General features: G+C 38.5%; 1 long non-coding RNA gene across 1 annotated transcript in view; it reads left to right on the top strand.

Moving 5' to 3' along the window:
- Positions 1-16,259: 16,259 nt before the first annotated feature.
- The window catches only part of LOC105466546 (uncharacterized), a 123,503-nt gene continuing 116,980 nt past the window's right edge, over positions 16,260-22,782 (top strand). The window contains exon 1 of the long non-coding RNA XR_011620723.1: positions 16,260-16,353. This is a non-coding gene — a long non-coding RNA (uncharacterized lncRNA). The remainder of the gene's footprint in view (positions 16,354-22,782) is intronic.

The raw sequence follows: 22,782 nt of genomic DNA, 5'->3' as shown, positions 1-22,782 counted from the left end.
TGGTTTTTCTTTTCTGTTCTCTTTTCTTTCCTTTTTTTTTTTTTTTTTTTTTTTTTTTTTTTTTTTTTTTGCTTGAGAGACAGGGAGTCACTCTGTCACCCAGGCTGGAGTGCAGTGGTGTGATCTCAGCTCATTGCAACCTCCACCACCTCCCGGGTTCAAGTGATTCTCGTTCCTCAGCCTCGTGAGAAGCTGGGACTACAGGCGCCTGCCACTACATCTGGCTAATATTTGTATTTTTAGTAGAGATGAGGTTTCACCATGTTGGCCAGGCTGGTCTTGAACTTCTGGCCTCAACTGATCCACCCACCTCAGCCTCCCAAAATGCTGGGATTACAGGCGTGAGCCACCAAGCCAGGTCAGCATGCTGCTTTCTATATAGGATAACAGTTGTTACTGTTGTTATAGTTACCTAATATGGCCTGGGGACAAAATGATCAACATTGAGGTGATTTTGGATTTAAATTCCAAACATGTATTTCTAAACTATTATGCAGTATTGTTAAGGAATATTCATAATCGGGCTTTAAATAAATCTCTGTCAGCCTCGATTACTTCAGTGCGCATATCTGCTTTTAGCCACTTGCAGGTCATCTTGGTATTGCTAGCGCCTAGGACCTGGTGCATCCTAGGACCTGGCATGATAGGTGCTGATAGAACGCCAACGGGGTAGACCTGGATTCACCTGAGAGCAAGATTACAGATGCCCTGGAATCAAGTATTATGCAGCACCAGCAGTTTTCTTCTTGAGTATATCTTAGAAAGGACATTTTGAAAGTCTTTCTTGGGAACTCTATAAAGAAAACTACAGCATTAGTAAGCCCCATGTATCTTAGGTCCTGTTTTATTATTTGCTGAGAAACTGAACATGTTAAAATAAACACTATCATACACGCAGGAGTTTCTGCTGTTTTTTTAGAGCTTTCAGTTAGGAGTGAGTACCTCACTAGGCCCAGTGAGTTGGTTTCCTTAGCTATAGCTATTCTTATACGAATGAGGAGACATGTAAATAAGAAACCGATTCCTAATTTCAGGAAATGTTTGTTCCAAAGTAAGATAGTCTTTGCTCATTCTTTGCTCAATGAAGTTTTCCTTGAATCTTTTTCTCTTCTCTCCCTTCCCTAACCACTTACTGAGTTGAAGACTTCAGTCTGTCTTGAAATAAGGAAAGTTAGGATAATACTGTGGAATGTAAATTAAGGTTTTTTTTTTCAACTTGAAAGATTGTTCTTTATTCTGGCATTGTACTCTTTTCACTATTTTTTTGCTACAACATCCTTTTCTAAAAAAACATGATCATTGCTAAAATGATTTTTTTCTTTTCAAAATGTTCTCACCTGACCACAAGCTTTAAAGGTCGGCAACTGTACATTAATCCCCAAATTTATATTTAAATTCTCATTGATCTATGAAATTTAAAGTCTGGCAACCATAACTATAGACAAAACCTATAACTGTTGTAATATTTACTTCCAGATTTCCTTGGGAGAGGACATACTTGGCAACAGAGACTAGAAATATTTTCAAGGATATGACGGATGATTTTTCACAACAGATTGGCGCTAAGTCACCACCTCTTAAGTTTTCACTTAACTGTTATCTTTTATCCAGCATTTGCCCCTGCCACATGGTCATACATCACGGCTTCAGTACTTTCACATTTAATCTGAAGATAGTTGCCACTTGGGTCAAACTCCAAGGAAAGAGGCTATCGGATTTGTTTAGTCTTGTGCTTCTCATCTCGTGTCAATGTGTGCTTTACAAATGCTTTTGCCTGAGCCTGAATATGACTCAAGCCACAAACTTGAGAAGTTTTGAACACCTTCTTTCCATTTTTAAGCGATTATCTGAATAGGAGTAAAACCGAGTTGAAGGATTTCGCCACCAAGTTTAGTTCTGAGCTGTGGTTTGTGTTGAATTAGGGGTACATTTTTCTCTTTGGTTTTCAGCAGAAGATTACTTAGTAAATCCGACTATCTGCAGAAAGAGGTGGGGATTTCCATCTCAGACACTCCGTTATGATGGTGTTAGACCTTTCTCCACCTAGCTGTTCAGTGTAATGCACAAGGAAACAAATAACATGCATAATTTTGCCAAATACTAGTGTTAGAAGAGGACTCTTTTGGTATGAACAAATTAGAATGAATTTATAAAGTCTGGGTAAACAATGTTATTTCCAAGTATAAAATGTAATTCCTCACTATCACAGGCAGAAGGGAGTTATCTAATCTCAATTTTCACATAGATATTAAAAGCACTAAAAGATGATTTTGTTTATATACCACTGCGCCTTATACACGGAAGGCACGAAATAATATCTTTGAATGACTGAATGAATTCTGTTTCTATCAATCTCGTTTACCAATGAAAATCCTATACAGCGTTGTATTATTTAAAATAATACATTATTTTCTGTCAGTGTGAAACTATAATTTGCTTAAAAGTCCATAGAGAAACATAAAACATGATATGTTATCCATATTTCAAACAATTTTGAAGTTACTTTATTGTCAGAGTTAAATAATATTAGTTTGATATTCATCTTAATTTTTTTGTAATTAACATTTAAAAGACAGCTATATGAGTAGTAAATTTTGAAGTAAACTTATACTAATAGGATGTAGTCCTAAATACAAGCAAAATTTTGTCTTTCAATTTTTTTTTTCTGTCTACATTTTAGGGTCAGTGTCTAGAATTACCACAAATCAAAAAACAACATATTGAGTTAATTCTTAAAATCTGAGGTAGAATATCATTGTGGAGTTATAGAATTAGAGAAAGAAGATCTGAGCTCTAATTCTGCTCTTTCTTCATAAAATAAGGCAGTTGAGACTGGGTGCTGTGGCTCACGCCTGTAATCCCAGCATTTCGGGAGGCTGAGGTGGGCGGATTACTTGAGGTCAGGAGTTCCAGACCAGCCTGGCCAACATGGCAAAACCCCATCTCTACTAAAAATACAAAAATGAGCCGGGTTTGGTGGTGGGCATCTGTAATTCCAGCTACTCGGGATGCTGAGGCAGGAGAATCGCTTGAACCCAGGAGGCGGAGGTTGCAGTGAGCTGACATTGTGCCGTTGCACCCCAGCCTGGGTGACAGAGCGAGACCCAGTCTGAAAACATAAGTTAGATTAAATAAATAAGGTTATTGGACTACCACATCTTTAGCATTTCTTCAGTTTCATGTTCTCAGCTATTAGAAAGGCGTTTTTGAACATTAGATAAAAGGATAGTAAAAAGAGTGAAAGGTTCATTCAAAAACATGAACATCGTTTACCAGCTTTTGGACAACTTGTTGGGTGAAGTATTTTGCATCGCTCTAAAAAGTTTGACACCTCCTTCCTGAAACCTTCTGTATTCCTCTGCTAATTTGCAGAAAAATTTGCTTTTTTTTTTTTTTTTTTTAATCAAGACAGAGTCTTGCTCTGTCGCCCAGGCTTGAGTGCAGTGGTGCAATCTCAGCTCACTGCAACCTCCACCTCCAGGGTTTAAGCAATCCTCCTGCCTCAGCCTCCCGAGTAGCTGGGACAACAGGTGTGTGCCACCACACGCAGCTAATTTTTTTGTATTTTTAGTAGAGACGGGGTTTCACTGTGTTAGCCAGGATAGTCTCAATCTCCTGACCTTTTGATCCTCCCACCTCGGCCTCCCAAAGTGCTGGGATTATAGGCGTGAGCCACTGCTCCTGGCCTGCTTACATTTTTTTTTATGGGACCTGTAGGGCTTTGTCCTTTATACTTTGAATAGTATACCTGTGCATATTAGTTATCTCCTCTTTCAAAGCACAGTACTTTATACCTGTGCATATTAGTTATCTCCTCTTTCAAAGCACAGTATTTTGCCACAGCTTGTTCGGTTTTGTAGCCTACAACAGTGCCTGACATAGTATCTTACATAGAATGCCAAATACATATTTATTAAATAATTGATCAGACCATTACAGAAGGTATTAGCCAGGGATTTACTAAACTATAATATCAAATTATTCAGTTATTCATTCAGTAAACACTTGCTGAAGGTTTGCTCTGTACCCAAAACTAGACTGGGACTGGTGGTGTCAAGGTAAATACGGTTTCTGGAATTAAGGAGCTCCTGACATAGTAGGCTGACATCTAACCAATGATTTGCCATACAACGTGATATGTCAGCAGCGTAGGATATGATAGTGTGTGGATCATGGTAAAGATTTTCTAGACAAGAGGATGTCGTTTCTGAGCTAGGTATTAAGGCATTAGCACGTGTTTACGAAGCAAAGCCTCTCTGTAGAGGTGAGAACCAGCAAGGCATGCCAGGAGTTGGGGTGGTGGGGGAGAGGCTAGAAGCAGCCGGGAGGGTCTGGAGGGATGGTGACGGCAGAGACTGAATGACTGTGGGCAGAGGTACAATTGTAATTTGTTGGAAATAAGTGCTTGGTGTAGCCAAAAGAAACCCGCACTTTGACAGAAAATTCCTCCTCAGCAAGGCACCTGGACTTCTGCAGAAGGGTGCTGCTTGCACCTGTTACAATCGCAAGAGCACACCGAACGAAGGAAGCAAGGGGTTCTTAACCCTGACACGGTTCCTGTTTCTGTGTCCTTCCCCTCCTGGTGGGGGTTGGACAGCGCAATTTAAGCTGACCCCAGATGACTAAAGTTTAAATTTTCCCAATAGGGTAGAGTCGGGTATTAAAGGAGAGTGGGTGGGGCGGTCGGTGGGGAAGACAAAGAAGAAACGGTTAGGCTTAACAGGAGAGGGCGTAGGATTGTTCACAACTTATGACCAGGAAGTTGAGTCTTTGAAGAGGAACTTAGTTGTCCCAACAGAGTGATGGAAGCCAATGGCAGGTTTTCAGCAGGAAGAGCACCAGCCCTCCAGTAGAGACGTGGATGATGGCTGAGACATTCCAGAGGTGGGAAGATCTACTTGGGCAGACGCTTCAAAAGTCCAGGCTAGAGCTAAGGGAGAGCTGGGCCCCCGTGGATGTTGGAGGTGACCAAAGGAAGCAGACGGTCACTCACCTGCTTGTCCTGACACAGAAGACTGTAGCTTTACATTTGTGTTAACTGTGATGGATTCTTTCTGAAAAAGATTTAGACCTTAAACAATGAAAATGATGGCCAAGAGGATTAATAGAGAAGTCCAAAAGTTATGTTCACAAGAGGGAAAGAAATGGGAAACAGAAAGACATGATAACTATATCCTTGTTAATTAGGTTTTGGAGCGTGGTAAAAACCCTTCCTTATTGTTTTGCATATGTCAAATCTGTCATCATACAATTTTTCTGAAATAATGAAAACATCTTTAGTTGACTTTATTGGACATGAGCTGAATTGCCAATGTCAACGTGTTTTGTTGGTGTGTGGTTGTTCATGACAGATTTATTTCACCTTGTGACTGTAAAAAAGAACTTTCACAGAAACCTTTCTCAGGGGAGGCAGGATGAGCTTGCATAGTAGGTCAGTTTTAACAAGCAGCCTGCAAGAGGAGTGGGGATAAAAGTTTAGTAGGTTTGAAAATAGAATGCAAGTGTAGGAAGTGGAGCACGGAGCTGTGTGTGTTCTCTGCGGTGGTTTCTGCATAAACCCCGGGCGGAGACACTCTTGCCTTCCTGGGGAAGAACTGGAGGAGAAAGATGTGGAGCTCGGTCCACCGGAACTCAAGCGAACCTGCCCTTCACACGGAAGACCCAGAATAAGTGTTATCTGAATAAAATGTATGTAGGATTGTGTAAAGGATTTTAAGTTTTATAGGCAAAATACAAAGTCATACTGGAAGTGAACAAATAACCACCGATCCTACACTTCTCAAACTTTATTAAATGAAACTGTTTCGTTTTCTAAAAAAAAAAAAAATCTATTGATTACTGCTAATCAGATAGTGAATTTTTTTTCTTTAATACTGGAATTCTATATTTAAATAAATTACTCATACCTATTACTTTTATTACCAATTGGCAACAACAATAATAAAAAAGCATCTTATTTTATATTGTATCCCTTATGTATACTTTTAACTCTTTATTATGGAAATTTAAGATATATGCAAAAGTGGATACAGCATAGTAAACCTTAACGTGCTTATCCTCCAGTGTCAACGTTTCTTATTTCATTACAATCTAGTTTCATTTTACCCTCCCTTACTCCTTCCCTTATTATTTATTTTAGTATTTAAATTATTTGTTATTATTTTGAAGTAAATCCTAAGCATTCATTATCATTTCATCCTCAAAATTTTAGCTGTGTCTCTAAAGATGAAAATTCTTAAAAAACAAAACAACTCGGCATACCCACAACAATATCTTTATGCCAACAACAATACTTTTATGACATTTAAAGATTAACAATAATTTTTCATTGTATATCTAGCCAAGCCTCACATTTCTAATTCTCCTAAATGTCATGAATATATTTTTGTTTGTTTGAGTCTAGACCCAAATAAGGAATACACATTATAATTGCCTGCTTTCTTTGTCTTTACTAATCTATAGGTTCTACTTTACTTCTCTTTTTCCCCTTGAAATTCACTTGGTTAGGAAACTGGATGGTTACCCTAGAAAGTTTCCAGCAATCCGGAGACAGGCAGTTGCAGTCCCATCAGGTGATTTACCTTGTTCCTTTGCTGTCTGTATTTTCTGTAAATTGTGTATAGGGATAAGATCAAACCCAAGTTCATTTTTTTTTTTTTTTTTTTGGGCAAGATTTATTCATAGGTGAACTTGTGTTCTTTAATTAGGAAACCTCCAACCGCTGGTGTGTCGTCTTGCTATGAAGTTAGTGCTGTTGCTGCACAATGCTTCGATCTTCATGTACATATTATGATTTTAAAGGTTTTGATGTAAAAACTATTCAAGTGGATAATCTAAACAACCAAAACTTGTTCAGAAGGAATAGGTGTTACCTGAGATTAACAACAACAAAAACACTTTTTAAAAAGCCGTGGATGCAAATAATTCCTAATGACCGCATCAAAGGCTCATATCATTTATCCAGATAATATGCCAAGAATCTGCAAGCATCTTGACAAGGAAACTTCTTTATGTGTAATATAAATCACCAATCGCTACCTTATTTAAAACCTGGATGATGATAACAGCTCTGTGACTCCATAAATTTGAGTTTCTAATATTATGCAGAAGAACATAAAACCTGTTTATGCATTATAATGCAGCAATAATGTATCTTTTCGCAATCATTGGCATAACTAAATCCACTAACTTGCCTGTAGCATGCATAATGACAAGTTTGCAAAATGCTCAGAATTTTAAATTTTGATTCACCTGCAGTTCAAATCCCTGGAGCAGTTAAAGAAAAACCCACACACATCAAACCAGCAAATCCTCTTCACTGAGCCAGGGACTGTTTTGAGGGAGAGTGTTTTCATGCGCCCTTTGAGGCTCCAGCAAAACCAGAGTCAGATGGGTAGACACACCTTCAGTAATCATTTTGATCAGGACTCATTTTAATATATAGAAGATGCAGAGGTAAAACATTTTGATCAGGACTTATATTAAAATATAACCCACATCTTCTTTAAAATAAAGGCTCACAGAAATTCAACAAAAACCTGTTTAGTTTAAGCTGCCCAATGGGTTATTTCCATGCTTTTGGCTACTTTTGTGGATGCAAAATATGAAGTGAAGAAATGAGACATTTATCAGAATCAGGAATTGGCAAACTTTCTTCTGTAAAAGTCTAGAAAGTAAATATTTGAAGCTTTGCAGGCAATTTGGTCTCTGTCACAGCTACTCAACTGTGCTATTGTATCAGGAAGGCAACCTTAGACAAGATGCAAATGAGTGAGCAAGGAAGACAACATGCAAATGAATGAGCAAGGATGTGTTCCAATAAAACTTTATTAAAACAGACAGAGGCCAGTTGCAGCCTGTGAGTCACAGTTTGCCAACCCCTGATCTGGTTAATTTAAGACAAATCTTATTGTCTATGGGAGAAAGCATTTTTTTTTTCTCTAAATAATTGAGGTTGGCAGCTCCTATTAATTAAGTTCAACGGAAGGTAGCTTAATTCTCCACTTCATTTGGTATGTGTAGACATAGGTTTTGTTATATTTTTAAAGCAACACCTTTGAGAAGGCCAGCCACCTGTCTTAGTTTATTAGAATTAATGAGGGATAAGAATGGACTGTCCCACGTAGAACAAAAGAAACCTTCCAGAGGAGGCTGAGTACTTGCAGGAAGCCTCGTACATTTTCACTTGGTTTTACAAAGGAGCCACTTCAAAGTTGAAGAGACACCAGAGAAAAGAGAGCAAGAAGAAAAGAGTTTATTTGTCAAGGCTGGAAATCAATCATTAACTGTAACATTAAACATGAACTTTGTATTCCTGTTTCTTCAAACAACAACAGCAAAATCTCACAATTCATTTGAAGCTGACAACTCACTTTAAGGAAGTTGTGTAAATTGTTCCATTGTCTGAAATTAAAAATAAATGTCAATATATCTTACATTTGTTTACAATGAACTTTTGTTATAGCACTGGTTATTCAGTTGTATAAAATAATTACGTCTTACAAAGATAATTCCACAGTCTCAAGGATTTAAAAATACATTTTAGATATAACATTTAGGCCGGTGTTGTGGTTCATGCCTGTGATCCCAGCACTTTGGGAGGTCGAGGCAGATGGATCACCTGAGGTCAGGAGTTTGAGACCAGCCTGGCCAATATGGTGAAACCCTGTCCCTACTAAAAACACAAAAATCAGCCAGGTATGGTGGCGTGTGCCTGTAATCCTAGCTACTCGGGAGGCTGAGGCAGGAGAATTGCTTGAACCTGGGAGCCAGAGGTTGTGGTGAGCCTAGATCCCACCACTGTACTCCAGCCTGGGCAAAAGAGTGAAACTCCGTCTAAAAAAAAAAAAAAAAAGATATATTTAAACCCAAATGAATGTGTTCCAAAAAGGAAAAATATTATTTGTTTCAGCCTCATATTTTAAAAAATATGTATCTAAAATTTTCTTAAATTTTTCAAGATTAATTTTTGTCATTCCATGAATAAGGCAGAATCTACATCAAGGCAACTTTTTATTGCATTTTTAAGTTTGTAGGGAAATATAATCCAAACTCAGTAGTGGATGTACTGGGATAATACATTGTAAGTTGTACTAGGATAATACATTGTAAGTGATCAGTTGTGACTAATTGAAACTGAGAGATTTATATGGAACTCCAGTTATTAGGGCAAAGCGATTATTTTCTTTGCCAGGTAGCAAAAATATTTTTTTTAAGCTTACACTTGTTTCCAAAGGACATTTTCTGGAAAGTTGTCCATGTTGTTTTTCTAATGTTGCAAAGACAATTTGCAAACGTTCAACAAATTACCTAACTCTTGCAATTTGCATTTTCCCCATTTCTATGAAGTGTCAAGTGTTGAAAATTCCTCTATAGTCCATAGGCATTTTGTTCTGGCTCAAAGGAAAATTAAATTTTTGAAACATAAGGAAAGATTTTACAATGTGTATCTTTTCTTTCAAATGAGCCTTGACTTTTAAGCCTGATGTTTGAAAACTTGAAGATGGACGACATTGATAAATGATACTTTCATATACAGAAGGAAGAAAAGGAATTGGAGAACAAGCTTATAACTGCTGTTTGTAAAATCTGCTAATAAGCCTGCTAATGGGAGACAGATTAAGGAATGTAATTTGCCACAGACTTATCCCTATAGCAGCTACAGGAAAGAGCTGTGATTTGGGCGTTCAGTTCCTAAGCTACAGTTTTTGTAATGGAAAAAACAAGCAACACAGATTACTGAGTGATGGACAACCGGGTGTTTGTTAATTATGTTTATGTATTCACAGAGATGTTCTTTAAACTGCTTCAGCACAAAACTGCATTTGGATGTAAAATGGTATTTTCGTTTAATGATGACACTGTAAATACGTAACTCGGCCCCGGCACTTTCTCTTGCTTGTGTGCTTATGATCTCATCACAGCAATGCTTGTTTTGAGGGAGTTTCTGACTGCCTTTGCTCATTTGTACGGTCTTAGATCTGATGACCTTTAAATTTATGACCTAGTAAATTATCTTCCTCAGCTTTGGAACGAAAAGAGATGGGCCAGTAGTTTTAATCACAGAGGAACCTGGCAATGACCCTGCTAACAGAATACAGATTCTACACTACGTGCCGCAGCTAGTCACCCTTACATGTACTTACGTTTTGTTTTACCTTAAAATATTACCCACCTAAGAAATATGACTTTTAAAGCAATGTAATGAAAAATGGCTTATATACACATTAAGTCTGAGAATATTCTCATGTATCTTTTTTTGTGGAAGCATGTCTATTAATATTTTGAATTAAAGATACAGTGTAGCTTTTTGAAATGCATAAAGTGTTTTATGAAAAAACAAGCACATGGTGGTATTTATGGGAGAGTTACCACTCATGTTTTCTTGGAATGAATGTTTTAGTAGAATATGTATATGGCTGTCTATATATATGTGTATACACACACACACACACACACACATATATAAATAATCTTTGAAAATTGCTGCAGTGTGTAAACATTTCAGGTTTAACTATATTGTTAACCTAAAACAAGTGAATAAATGTAAGTTTTGACCTCGTAAAGAGTTAGATATCCCTGATAGGAGGAATTTCTGACACAGTGTCAACAAGTTCTTGCAGATCCAGATCAAGCCAGCTGCAACTGGGGTAACAGAATCCTTTCACAGTGTTACGAGTGGATGATTTTCAGTTAGAGGCTATTAGTTGAGGATTACAGTGCCAGGCAAAATGATGAAGTTTAAGTACTCTGGAGAAAAATTCATCTCTGTATTGCCATTTACCTTCTAGATATTCTGAAACAAATTTGGCCATGAGCTAGAATTTCCTGTAAAATTTTAACAGTTCTAAAGGAGTGTCTTACCGAACAAAAGGAATGCCTTGGCAAGAGAAAACATTTTTGGAAAAGGAAGAGTCATGGGAGATTTTTATCAAATAATGAAGAACTAGAAGGGAGGCGGGACATTGTGGTTTGAAAAAATGACTGGCTTTGGTAGATTAAAACCTCTGATGTTGCCTTTGGAAACTTGTTCCAGATGAACTTTTTCCACAGAATACTTAGGTAATAAGTCAGTTCTCTGGGTAATTAGGCTGTGTCTACATACTTACATATATGGTCAGGCATCACCTAACAGCAGAAATACGTTCTGCGAAACGCAGCATCAAGCAATTTTGCCGTGGTGTGGAAAGCACAGAGTGCACTTAACACAGACCTGGATGGCACAGCCTCCTCCACACCCGGCCGTATGGTACGGCCTATTGCTCCTGGGCTGTACTCCTGTGCAGCCAGTGACTCTACACTCTAGGCCACCGTAATACAATGGTTTGTGTTTGTATATCTAAACATAGAAAAGATACAGCAAAAATACAGGATAAAAGAAAAAGCTGTACATCTGTATGGGGACCTTAGCACAAATGGAGCTTGCAGGACTGCAAGCGGCTCTGGGTGAGTCAGTGCGTGGGTGACGAGTGGATGTGAAGGCCTAGGACATGGCTGTGTGCCACAGTGGACTTCGTGAACGCTGTACGCTTAGGCTGCACTAAATTATAAAACAGTTTCTTTCTTCAGTAATAAATTCGCCTTAGCTTGCTGCAGCTTGTTCAACTTTATACACTTTTATTTTAAAAAAACCTCTTGATAACACTTAAAACACTTTTGAGAAACACAAATATACTGGACCGCTGTACCAGGTTATTTTTTCTTTAAATACTTATTCGATAAGCTTTTGACCATTTGCAATTTTTTTTTTTTTTTAATTTTTACTTTTTACATTTTTTTTGTTTAAAAACGAACACACAAACACACACATTAGCCCAGGCCTGCACGGAGTCCGGATCATCCACATCACGGCTTTCCACCTCTAGATCTTGTCCCACTGGGAGGGCTTCAGGGGTGATAACAGGACACCACCACGCATGGAGGGTCCGCTCCCATGACAGCAATGCCTTCTGGGATACCTCCTCGAGGGCCTGAGGCTGTTTCACAGTTCAGTTTTTTGGTAAACCCATAAGCCAGTAACATAGTCATTTGTTATTAGTATCTAGTGTTGATGTACTATATAATAATTGTATGGGCTGGAATTTTATACAACTGGGAACACAGTAGGTTTGTTGACACCAACATCACCACAAACACGTGAGTAACGCTTTGCCTCACGTCACTAGGCAATAGGAGGTTTTCAGCTCTATTATAATCTTATGAGACCATCATCATATATGTGGTCTGTCTTGACTGAAAGTCTTTATGTGGTATCTGACTGTATTTAGTCTGGGAATTTTTGTAGAATTTAATAGACATATTTATTAATTTTTAAAAACTATTGAATTTCATTTTTAAAGTGCATATATTCTAAATATACACAGCCTGATGAATTTTACAATTTTCACTGTAGTGTCCAGTCCCTACATCAAGAAACATAATATATTACCAGTATCTGAGGAGCTCTGCTTGTATTTCTTTTCTCCTCATCTTTATTTCTAAATTATGGATTAATTTTGGCTTTGTTAGCTTATATGAGCTGATTTATAGAAAATGTATTATTTTGTATCTGGACTCTTTCTATTGACATTATGTTTACTAGATCCATCTGTGTTACTATGAGTAATCTTCTATTGTTAAGATTCATTGCTGTATGTATTTTATTGTGTGAATATATCACAACTTTTCTATTTTTTTTATTTCTTGGATAGTTTTCAGTTTTAACGATCATGAATAGTGCTACTATAGATATTAGTGTACAAGTTTTTTGGTGAATATATCTATGCACTTCTCTTGTGTATATCTCTACCTTTAAAATATATATATCATAATTATTATACAAGTATTTGCCAACTCCAATATTGAAATAATCTGTGGGGCTGCATCAATTGTCTTATTTTTTCTTCTTGATTATTGATCATATTTTCTTGGTTCTCATATGCCTAGTAATTTTTGATTTTATGCTGTATATTGTGAAGAAAATAATTACAGAAGTTCCAGATGACTTTATCTTCTGCCACTGTGCAGGCACGTAGATATAGAGTAAGAGGATTATAAATTCCATTCAATCAGAGATTGAATTGGGTTGGGACTGGGTTGCAGTGTTAGTAAAATTCAGTCTATATCTTACTTGCTGCTCTTCTTCAAATGTGGTCCTCATGGTATTTTGACTGGAATTTGTCAATTGTTCTTCTTTTTAGTCCAAAAAGACTGCAAGAAATCCAGATCTGTACTTTGAAAGTTCCCAGCACAGCTCTCAGGCCACCTTTCCCATGAAACTTCAAGAAATGGCAAAACCCTTGAGAGAGACTAATCATGCCCTTGAGGCAGTTCTCTCCCCTGGCATGAGTGTTTCTTAAACACTGTAAAACTGCAGGAGATCCATTCTGCCTCTGAGGACTCTAGGCTTAGCTTTACAGCCTCCTGCATAACCTCAACACTCAACAAATGTCCCAGGAGGTAAAACAGCAATGTATTTCTGCCTCCTCCTCTCCAGTTTTCCAATTTGTCCTTTGGCACTATGCAACTGCCACATGCTTTGGTGGCTTTTCTTTTCCATGATAATGATCTCTGATTGGGCCATACCCTATAGTAAGCCTGAGGTTAGAATCAGCAAATACCCATAGGGAACAGAAATGACTGTCAGCAGACAGTCAGAAATGACTCACAACAGTTCTTCATCTCCGGAATTTTAGTTGGTTTACTCTTTGTTGTTTCCATAGCTCTCTGACATCTTTATAAAAATATTTAAAAATTTTTTTTCTGCTTTTGCAGTAGAAGCATTGGCCTCTCATAACCTACCACATCCTCCCAGAAGTGAAGACCAAGTAAATTAAATGTTAATGATATGTTGCATTATATAATCCTTTATATTTTAGAAAGTAAATATGACATCTCAATTTGTATTCTCACAGCAATTCTATGAACTAAGCAAGATGTGCATCAGTCCTTCTAGTTTATAAATTAGGAAACTAGGGTCCAAGCAATTAAATCTTGTATGAAAGGTCAATCTGCTAAGACGCAGAGGAAGACCTTGTGTCATCTAATTTTCTAATGTCCAATTGGTCATTTGCTGCATACCACACTGTAATTTTTTCCAGCTTCTTAATTAACAAATAAAAATTCTATACATTTGTTGTGTACCATATCTACTTTTAACAAATAAATATAGACATAGTCAAAAACACATGGGCAGATATGTACATATCAATCACAGACTTGAGACCAGTGATAATTTTATACATCTTGGTTTTGAGTGTGATGAAACTGGAGAGTTCCCTGCCCTCCCCTCACCTCCACAGAGTGGATGACAGGGGGGCGGCTCTCTATTCGACCACCACGAGCTCAAACCCCTTGTGGGAGAGGGAGCACACAGACGGCCAGATGCAGGAGCCAGGGTGAGCACTTTGGGCTCCAGCCCTGTGGTAGTCTCTAGGGGTGTGTGCATGTGACCCCAGACCCTAGGATTACAATGCTCTTTTAGCTCTGTCTTCTGCAGATGGCTTAAGTGTTAACCAGCTCAGTGCCCCCTCGGCCTTTCTGCAAGGGCAGAGGGCCTGTGTGACAGCTTTCTATATCCCAAGCTCTTGTCCAGCATCCCAGAAGAATCAGGTCACACATGAATTTGAAGGATGAATGTGGGGGTTTTACTGAGTGGGATGGATGGGGAGCTGAAAGGGGGATGGAGTGGGAAGGTCATCTTCCCCTGGAGTTTGGCTGTCCAGCAGCCAAATTCCTCTCTGACTGCCCCCCAGCCAAACTCCTCTTGTCGTTCAGACATTCCTTCTCTTCTCTTTTTCTCTGCTGCACTGTTCATCTACTTGTCTCTTCTCGTCTGCTTCTGAAGCTTGGGGTTTGGGGTTTATTTGAGTACAGGGGCGTGGTGGGCCAAAAGACAACCTGTTGGGCGCGAAAAGAGTAATGCCTATCTCCGTTTAGGGCTGTGGGTCTTCAGGCTCGAGGGTGGGGCCTTTGCCAGAGAACTGCCCTCTTCTACCCAGCACTTCCCTGTCTCCATCCACATCAGTGATCACTGGATATCAGTGATAACCAGTAAAACAACAAAAAACCTGGAATGCCACATTCATGATGGGACCTACAGGACACTGAAAGCCATACCTCTGCCCCCAAATATTCGCCCTGCTTTCCTGTCATGAGGCATGCCCAGAATGTCACCATTTTAGCCTTTACCTTTGAATTAAGTGGAGTCCACTTGAGAATCCTTGTTAGAATCAGCAGATATTTCTGTAAAAAACAGATTCTGTTTTTTATATCATGAGAATGAAATTGCTACAGGATGGGAACAACACACCATAAGAAGAGAGCTAGGATGGCGAAGTGCATAAAGGCAAAATGAGGGATAATGTACAAATTTCATGACATTTCAGAATGCAAACTGAAGTGCAGGTAAACTGCAAACAGCAGGATGCTCAGAGAAGACCAATATGGTAAGGGGTCAGTTAGCCATAAACTTGTAGATGTTACAGGTAGAAGAAGCCTGGCAGGTTGAAAACTTGTCTAATCCAAGGGACAAAACTGGCAACTTGAGAGCCAGATTGTGTAGCTGTGTGTGTTCGGGCTCTCAGTGGGATGACTTTTAAGTTGCCTGGGAATGTCTTTAGGGGTGCAGGAGCTCCTCTGTTTGATAGTCCCCAGTACTTTCTCTTATCTTTTGTTCATTGATTTTCCTCTCTGCCTCTTGAAACCATGTGAGCTTATAGCCCTTGACAAGTTAAATCATTTTATTTTTTATGTTTTTGAGAGTGAGGGTCTCGCTTTGTCACCCAGGCTGGATTGTAATGGTACAATCATAGCTCACTGTAACCTTGAACTCCTGGCCTCAAGGTATCCTCCCACCTGTCTTCTCTTGAGGAGCTAGAACCACAGTTCATGCCATCATGCCTGGTTTGTCATTGTATTTTGTACATGAGATCCTGAGCCCGGAAAGTGGCACATCCAGCTTAATGAAACATACCCTTCTTGTCATTATTCTGTGGAAGCACCTTCTCAAATTAGTTCACTACCTATTAATAGTTAGTTTACCCACGGTTATTTTACAGCACGACATGCTCTTTTTTTAATACTTTTCTTTCCACTAGACTGCCTCTTCCTTCCTTCACCCATAAAAGAACAGACATTTTAGCTTCAGTTGATTGATCTAAGGCCAATGGGTAAAAATGTGAAGCAGATTTCAACCTAACTATAATGATTAACTTTCTATAAAGTTTAATTGTCCTAAAAAGGAACAAGTGGTTTTGAAATAGTACACACTTTCACTGGGCGCAGTGGCTCACACCTCCAATCCCAGCACTTTAGGAGGTCGATGCAGCCAGGATAACTTGAGCCAAGGAGCAGGAGACCAGCCTGACCAACATGGTGAGACCCCATCTCTACAAAAAATACAAAACTTAGCCTGTCATGGTGGTGCACACCTGTGCTTTGAGCTACTAGAAAGGCTGAGGTGGGAGGATCACTTGAGCTCAGGAGTCAGAGGTTTCAGTGAGCTGGTATCACCCACTGCATTCCAGCCTGGAAGACAGAGTGAGATACTGTCTCAAAACCAAAATCAAAACCAACCAAACAAAAAACACAAGCTCTAACACTGGAAGTGTTCACGCCAAAGTTAGGAACACTGAAAAGAAAGGGAATTCTTTGTAGTCCCAGCTACTCCGGAGGCTGAGGCAGCAGAATGGCATGAACCCGGGAGGCGGAGCTTGCAGTGAGCCGCGATGGCGCCACTCACTCCAGCCTGGGCCACAGAGCAAGACTCCGTCTCAAAAAAAAAAAAAGAAAGGGAATTCTTACATTTGATGAGAAGTTAACTTTGAGATCTTTACATTTCCTTCCAAGCTAAGAAACATATGTAAATCCTGACCTTTATCTGTAGAGTCTGTAAAATTCGCATCTGTACTGGTCGCTGTATTCATATTTACATCAGAATCCATCTGTATTTCCAGGACTATACCTATGTAACTCTAGCTCTGTTTCTATCTGTGTGTACCATGAAACATGCTAGCTTGTTTGTGCACTCATGTTTGTTGAACATAAATGCATCCAGTATTTGTTATGATTAATGTGGTATTTTAAGTGACATTGAGGTTATAGCAGTAGACCTCAACACGATTAAGCCACTAATAGCTATGTCCAGTAAGATTGTCAGGATTAAGAGACAACACTTTAGAATAAGCCATAACTTAAAGAAGTTTATGATCCTGTTAGACATCTTGGATTTATTTAACCTGTGACTTGCTGAGACGTCCTTGTACCATGTTTTCTAGCGTTCGGACCTCTGTCCAGGTTCTGTCAGACCTCAGAACGCTTGGATTCCAGATGGTTGTGATAATGTGTGTAAAATAGTGTTGATACCTGGACAGAGATTCTAATAATAGAATTGAATGCCAAAGAAACTGTCTTTGATTTTGTATATACTTACATAAGAAACTGTAGAGAGTGGAAACTAAAGCTTTTGTTTTCATTTTCCGTTTTCTTTTTCTTTGTGAAACAGAGAAACAAAACACTTTTCGTTTCTTTGTAGACTCCTCAGCTAATGACATGTTTGGAGATCCATAAGGCTAGACAATATGGCAAGGCTAATTAAATTCTTAGAAAATTTCATTTCTTTAAAATAGTGTGCCAACACATAGGGTGGTTTTGCAGACTTACGACAGTTTGGAAGCAACTACTCACTTGGCTGAAAATTTCAGTAGTTTGTTTTCCTACAACTGATGCGGCAGACTGGAAGGGAGAAAGGAGGAGTAGAAAGAGGTGGTATCAATCCTCTAGATCGAAGCCTCCAGCAAACCAAACGTTATGGAATATAGTGTAAAATTCGGATTTGTTTACCAGTTCCTATGGGAAACATATACTCACGTATAGCCTCATGAGACAGCCATTCTGTTTCTAAATAGATGTAAATATTGGCAAATTTCATTCTATTATCTTGCTACAAGTAGGAACTTTATTTAATTTTGTTTTTTGAGACGGAGTCTCGCTCTGTCGCCCAGGCTGGAGTGCAGTGGCGGGATCTCGGCTCACTGCAAGCTCCGCCTCCCGGGTTCACGCCATTCTCCTGCCTCAGCCTCCCGGGTAGCTGGGACTACAGGCGCCGCCACCACGCCCGGCTAGTTTTTTTGTATTTTTAGTAGAGACGGGGTTTCACCATGTTAGCCAGGATGGTCTCGATCTCCTGACCTCGTGATCCGTCCGTCTCGGCCTCCCAAAGTGCTGGGATTACAGGCGTGAGCCACTGAGCCAGCCTACAAGTAGGAACTTTAAATTGTGATACATATTTCTATAAAGTAGGCTTAAGTTGGTGTCATATCTAAGAATCCATTACTAAATCTAAGGTCATAAAGATTTACCCTTAGGGTAAGCGTTTTATAGTTTTAGCTCTTACATTTCAGTTTTGTACATTTTGAGGTAATTTTTATAAATGACATGAAGTGAGAGTCCAACTTCATTCTTTTGCATACAGATATCAAGTTGTGTTTTAATACTTACTATCTTATAGGGGAAGAAAACAAACTTACTGCCTCATAAGAAAGCTCTTTTCTAAATAGCTGTAATTATTAGCAAATTTCTAACATTTTGCTATATGTAGACCTTTATAATAAATATTTCTAAGAGGTAGGTTTGAATTATAAGTGTTGGAATTTAAGCTTGTCTTCTATCAGTTGAGAGTCCAGTACCTTTTAGGATGTGTAGTAAGTTAATATATTTATTAATAGTTTTTGGCCATCACAGTGGCTCATGCCTCTAATACCAGCACTTTGGGAGCTGAGGTGGGTGGATCATTTGAGGCCAGGAGTTCAAGGTCAGCCTGGGTAACACAGCGAGACTCCCATCTCTACAGAAAAAAAAAAAAAGAAAAAAAAAGTTTTTATTAAAGGGAGGTTGTTGGTGAGGCAAAGTGTATTGAGAGAGTATGCTTGGACTTTTGAGTTCAAAATCAAACTGCTACTACACAGCTGTGTGACACTAAGGAAGTTACTAAAACACTCTGAACCTCTTGTTTTCTTCTCTATCAGATGAAGACAATAATATCTATCTCATATGATATGTTATGATGATTAATTGTGGTAAGGTATGTAAAACTGCCTGGAAAACAAGCAGCTCAATAAATATTAATTTGACCGGGCACAGTGGCTCACGCCTGTAATCCCAGCACTTTGGGAGGCCAAAGTGGGCAGATCACTTGAGGTAAGGAGTTTGAGACCAACCTGGCTAACATGGTGAAACCCCGTCTCTACTAAAAACACAAAAATTAGCCGGGTGTGGTGATGCACACCTGTAATTCCAGCTACTTGGGAAGTTGAAGCAGGAGAATCACTTGAACCCGGGAGGCTGAGATTGGGCCACTGCACTCCAGTCTGGGTGACAGAGTGAGACTCTATCTAAAAAAAAAAAAAAAAAATTACAATTGTCCCAGCTCCATGTAAAATTCATTTTTGTGATGTAGCTCTTCATATATTATTTTTTTAGGGCAGCTTTATTGAGGTATACCTTCTATAAGTACACATACTAAATTGTACATATTTAAAGTGTACTATTTGATACGTGATGATATACATATACATGTGTGTATATATACACATATAGACTCAAAACACTCGTGACCATATCCATTCCCATGTAAAATGTTTTGTCTCTTTGTAGTCCCTCTCTTCCCCACCCTGACTCTTAATCCATTGATCCACTTAATCCATTGATTCCACTTTTTGGGGTATTAAACATTAGCTGGGCATGGTGGTATGTGCCTGTAGTCCTAGCTATTTGGGGGGCTGAGGCAGAAGGATCACTGAAGCCTAAGAGTTCAAGGCTGTAGTGAACTTTGATTGCACCACTGCACTCCAGCCTGGGCAACAGAGCACAACCTTGACTCTTAAAAAATAAAAAAAATTAAATAAAAATAAAGGTGCTATGAACATGTACAAGTCTTTGTAAGAACATATGCTTTTTTTCTCTTGGGTAAATATCTAGGAGAGGCATGGCTGGATCATATAGCATACATATGTTTAACTTTTTAAGAAACCGTAAAAATGTTTTCCAAAGGAGTTGTACCATTTTGCATTTCCAGCAGTCATGTATGAGTTTTAGTTTTTCTGCATGTTCACCATCATTTAGTATGGTCAGTGTTTTAAATTTTATCGGTTTAAGTGAGTGTATAGCAGTGTCTCACTGTGTTTAATTGTACTTTGCTGATTACTAATAATGTTAAGTTTTTTTTTGAGATGGAATCTCGCTCTGTAGCCCAGGCTGGAGTGTAGTGGCACGGTCTCGGCTCACTGCAACCTCTGCCTCCCGGGTTCACGCCATTCTCCTGCCTCAGCCTCCCGAGCAGCTGGGACTACAGGCGCCCACCACCACGCCCAGCTAATTTTTTGTATTTTTAGTAGAAATGGGGTTTCACTGTGTTAGCCAGGATGGTCTCGATCTACTGACCTCGTGATCTGCCCACCTCGGCCTCCCAAAGTGCTGGGATTACAGGCATGAGCCACCGTGCCCGGCCTAATAATGTTAAGTTTTTATGCATGTGCTTATTTGTCATTTGTGCAACTTCTTTGGTGAAATGTCTGTTGAAACTTTTTGCCCAATTTGTTACTGTTTGCTTTCTTATCGTTTTTTGAGAATTCTTTGTACATTCTGGATGCAAGTCCTTTATCAGTTATATACTTTACAAGTATTCTCTTCTAGCTTATAGCTTGTCTTTTTATTTTCTTACTGGTATCATTCAGGGAGTAAAAGTTTTAAATTTTGATGTGGTCACATTAATCAACGTGTAGTTTTCATTGTGAGTGTTGTGTCTAAGCAATTTTTGCTTAGTCTAAGGTCACAAAGGTTTTCTCCTAGTATTTTTACAGAAGTTTTACAGTTTCAGGTTTTATGCTTAGGTCTACGATCCATTTTGACCTAACTTTTTTATATGGTGCAATATATTGATTTAAGTTTATTTTGATGAATATAAATATCCCAGTTGTTCCAGCCTCATTTATTTGAAAAGACCACTGTTTCTCTACTCAGTTGCCTTTGCACCTTTCTCAAAACTTAGTTGTCTATATACGGGTCTATTTTTGCATCTTATTCTTCTCATTGATCTATTTGTCTATTTTGATGCCAATAGCACATGGCCTTGGTAATGTAACATCTAAGAAGTTTTGAAAATAGGTGGTGTAAGTCTTCCAAGTTTGCTCTTCATTTTCAAAGTTGTTTTGATTACTCTAGGTCCTTTGAATTTTTGTATAAACTTTTGCATCATCTTGTAAATTTCTGCAAAAGACTCTACTGGGATTTTTCCTCAGATGTTGAATCTATAGTTTTATTTGGGGAGAATTCAAATTGTAATAGTATTGAGTCCTTTGACCCATAAAACAGCACGTCACTCCTTTTATTTCTTTAATTTCTTCAGTAGTATTTTGTAGTTTGCAGTACACAGGTATTTATCCCAAAGTATTTCATATTTTTGAGGCTACTGTTAGTAGTATTGTTTGTTAAAGTTTGGTTTCTAATTATTCATCATGAATATATAGAAATACAGTCAATTATCGTATATTAATCTTGTATCATGCAACCTTACTATCATCATTTATTAGTTCCAGTAGTTTTTTTTGTAGATTCCATTGAATTTCCATGTAGACAGTTTTGTCATCTGTGCATAAAGACAGTTTTACTTCTTTCTTTCCTGTCTGGAATTGAAAAAAAATTTTTTTTTTTTTTTTTTGCATTATTGCACTGGCTAGAACCTGCAGGATAATGTCAAACAGAAATGATGAAAACAGATGACTTTGGTATAGTTTTCTCCATGTTTCTTAAACTTGGTGTTTGTTGAGCTTCTCAAATCTGCTTACAACTCAATCAAATTTGGAAATATTCTGGCCATTAGTTCTCCTTTTTTTTTTTTGTTTTGTTTCCCCTTCTCTCTCCTCTCCTTTAAGGACTCAAGGAAACATATATCAGGCCTTTTGATATTGTCCCACAGTCCTTTCATGCTTTTTCACTTACTTATTATTAGTATTAGTATTTTGAGTTTTATTTTCAGGAGTTTGTGCTTCTCTGTCTTCAAGTTCTTGAATATTTTCTTCTGCAATGCCTAGTCTTTTTTTAAATTCTATTTAGTGAATTAAAAAAAGAAATCCTCCCCTTACTGGGGCAACACCCTTCTGAGAGTAATCTACCCCATGCCTCGGATTTGTAGTGTTTTCTGACATGTCGCATAGAAACAGGAACTATTTCTGCTTCTGTGGTAGGGCTTGGCACTGTTTCCTCTAACCTTCTGATGTTTATTCCCCTGGTCTTGGGTAGTTTGATTGTTGAGTGTTATTCTGCTGAATACTCCAGCAATGGGCTTTACGGATTTCAGAATTCTCTCTTTGGGCAGCACTTGGGCATGCTGTGAAGGATTCACCTCGTGGAAGAGACACACTTTATAAGCCACCTTTTCTGTGAAGGGCCAGATGGCAAATATTTTAAGCTGTGCAGGCCATATGGTCTCTGTTGCAACTATTCAACTCTGCCATGATAGCCTAAAAGCACTTGCAATGTGTAAATGAATGGACATGGCTATGTTCCAATAAAACTTTATACAGTAAAACAGGTGGTAAGCAAGATATGGCCTGTGGACCTTAGTTCATTGATGACTGTGACTATAACTGTGACTGTGTGTGTGTGTCTGTGGGCGGCTGGGTGGGTGTACATGTTTTGTATTAATAGTTACTACATCCTAAATGGGATGTGAGATAGCCTTATTCCAAATTCAAAGCAGAAAAAAAGAGCCTACAGTTATGGAAACTTTTCAGATCGGTGTGCACT

Source organism: Macaca nemestrina, chromosome 3 (assembly GCF_043159975.1).
Source record: "Macaca nemestrina isolate mMacNem1 chromosome 3, mMacNem.hap1, whole genome shotgun sequence".
In the NCBI taxonomy this organism is placed as follows: Eukaryota; Metazoa; Chordata; class Mammalia; order Primates; family Cercopithecidae; genus Macaca; species Macaca nemestrina.
This window is presented reverse-complemented; position numbering and strand designations above follow the sequence as displayed.